This window comes from Solanum lycopersicum, chromosome 11 (assembly GCF_036512215.1).
Source record: "Solanum lycopersicum chromosome 11, SLM_r2.1".
Classification (NCBI taxonomy): Eukaryota; Viridiplantae; Streptophyta; class Magnoliopsida; order Solanales; family Solanaceae; genus Solanum; species Solanum lycopersicum.
The window spans coordinates 12,579,648-12,582,832 of NC_090810.1; the positions used below are offsets into that span (position 1 = coordinate 12,579,648).

The window sequence follows — 3,185 nt, forward strand, 5'->3', positions numbered from 1 at the left end:
TAGTGCTGAAAAAAATTAAAAACACCATTAAGGACCTTTACTCTTCGACCTAGTGTTGAGTGTAGTAGAACTAGCATACATGCTGGTGGTTGATATTCTGGTCCTTTGTCTCACAGACTTTCTACCCCTCTATGAGAGTCCTTGCGTATTTGTAACTTCTTGTACTTCCTCATGATTTTCTTGTTGAATAGTGAATTCAAAAGCTCTAATTATATTATTCACGCTATGTTACTTACCTATTTTATGGTTTGAAGGTTGATCCACTCTGATCTTACGTACGATTTGTTCCACTTCCATGGATCAAATGAATTGATTGAAACAAACATAGGTAAAGATCACTTGACAAGTGTAGCATGTGCGAATGAGATAATCATCTCACTTTGGTATATTGAGGTCAGTTTATCCTCCATGTCTTTTTATCTAAACATGAATATATAACTTGTTGAATGTCTTTATTTCAGAGGACACATAGTAGAGATAAGGTATTAAAATTAGCATCTCTCACTTTTAGGACATGAAGTAACTCACCAAATATGTAAAAGAATATAGAATTTAAATAAGTGATAAAGACAACAATTAATATTATCCATTTCCTTTATTAAATTATGTGAAAGTTTCTGCTCTGTCACGATATATGTTGGATAAGATATCCATTTCCTTTATACAATCAATGGCATAATAACGGTCACCATATCATTAGTTATTTAGATAATAATTGAGCTATGGATTATTGTAAATTGATATTCCATAAACACTGTTAAGAATGATCAACCTTATGATTGAAAATATTAATGAATGGAGGCATCCTTGAAGCTAACACATGTATAGAAGGGAGCTAATTTACAAAGAGATAATTAAGATTCGTTCTGAAGATAATTAAGGGAAGATTATATTAATGAAATAAACATAAGCTGTATGCCTAAATCTAACATCAAACAAAAGAATTTTTCTACAATAGCAGACTAACATATGTTCAATTATGCACGACAAAATGTAGTTCTATTTGGTTTTGCTAGTATGTTAAAATCCCAGAATTTCCCTTTAGAAGAAACCAAATTAGTGTCACATAAGAATTTCCAAGAAAATCACTTCTCAATCATTCTATCAACATCATGTACCAATACATGAGTCCCATTATTCTTCTTGCTTCTTCTTGCTACTACATCAACAATGTAAATTGCAGCCATTCTTCCTGGTGATTCCGGTTTATCACCTTCTGGTCCATCAACAATCACCAAATCCCACTTCACTTCATACACTTCCTTGGGAACATTTGTAACAAGTGATATAAATTTGCACTTTCTTGATGAACTACTATGCACATCATGTTTTGAACTACTAGGCCTTGAAATTGCTGAAATGTAGCACTCTTTCTGGTTTTATCTAGCATGTTTTAAAATCTTATATGCATCTCTAGCAACTGTTTGATACTTGAATCTGTGAATTCGAGCACTATCAACATTACTCGTGAGTTATAAAGTTTGATGTTCGCGGGGTTGTCCTCAAGAAAGACAGTGAATCCCCCCTATGGATTGTTCAAATTTGAGAAGAGTATTGTGTTTCAGGTCTGAAAACAAGAATATTGCAGGGGGATTTTTGCGATACAAGATCATAGAGAAAGTTGATTTCTTTCTCCGCGAGGAGGTTGTGGCTATGTTCAACTAGAGGCAAGGAAGAGAAAATTGTAGAGGAAAATTGGCTGGGGATTTTCTTGCAGCCTTGTCCTCTATTTTATTCACTATCTGTTAAATCTTTACCTTGTTCAAGATTTTGTTTGTCTTTTTATAGCATTCCTTCTCTTTTTACTAAACCTTCCTCCTTATTTATTATTAAACCTAACTTTCTGTTGACCTGTATCAATGGCCTCTTGTTGCCCTGTATTTTTGGAACTTGAAATAAGAGTGACATGGGATTCAGTATAGTGAAAAGGGATATTCATAACCTCCTGCAAAACAAGAGTCATTTCATCCCACCATGTAGATTTCTTTTCCTGCAAATTAGTAGTGTCCTGCACTTTACAACCATATCAGCAACTTTCTTAACAACAATATTATCTAGGGGCTTAGGGAATGAAGTACCTGCATCAACGGAACCTTTAGAATATTTTGGCACTTCCATGTACGTACTGGAGACGCGGTCTGATGATATTTATTTTTGTGGTCATTATAAACTATGTTATGAACCTTGTTTCCAGTGTTCATCTATCGTTCATTTCAACTACTTGTGTGTTCCTGTGAGTGTTCTCAGGCCCAATATATTGTTAGTGTTGGACTTATTATTAATTTGTTTCTCCATTATATCCTTATTTATTGATATTTTTGTTGATCCTGCATACAAAAATAAATAAAATTATTAGAAATAGCAAGTGAAGAATTAGTAGTCTTACCTGTGTGATGAGTCTGTCCTATTTGGTGATCAAAATATAGAAAATTATCCTACAACATTTAAGACTTGTTAGTGCAGAATTATTAGAAGTAAGACATGTACCATTCAAGACTTGTTAGTGCAGAATTATTAGAAGTAGCAAGTGCAGAATTACTAAGTAGTTTTGTTGCTTCTTAAGTTACTAAAATTCATTCAAGACTTACTATCTGTGAAGTTTGAAAGAGTAAGTAGAGGATTAGAAAAAATGTTCTTCATATTATATACTTCTTTCTGTATGCAATTCAAGAATTCATATCTCAACAATTATCTCACTTGTCCTATGACAAACCTCTAATCTCTGTTTAAACTTTTGAAGTTTAATTTTGGAGAGACAACAACAGAAGACTGCACAAATGTTGTAATCCTTATAATGTGTAATTTTAACACAAAAATTGTATTTAGATATGGATTGGTTGTCTTACAGTGAAAACTCTCCAATTATGCACTTCCATAAGTATTTCACAAACGTATAATTTTATTTTGAATGTGCTGGAAAATGCCGGTAATTGAATTTTAATTTGGCCAGAAGTAAAGTTGATCTATTATGGTGAAAAATGAAATATTTTTTTTACTATTGTCATATACGTTTGAATGACACTTTTGGTTTTTTGGAATTTGTTGATATAAGAGATCTTTAAATAATCACTTTCTATGTTTTGGTTGTACATGAAATATTTCTCGAAGTTTATTTGAAATATATAGCTTCGATTTAATGATTAGTTAATTTTTTGTTTTAGGTCAGTTGTATCTATGTAGATATA

The 3,185-nt window shown here is 32.2% G+C and overlaps 1 pseudogene; it reads right to left on the reverse strand.

Moving 5' to 3' along the window:
* Positions 1-977: 977 nt before the first annotated feature.
* Positions 978-2,118, reverse strand: LOC138339239 (uncharacterized; annotated as a pseudogene).
* Positions 2,119-3,185: the final 1,067 nt, after the last annotated feature.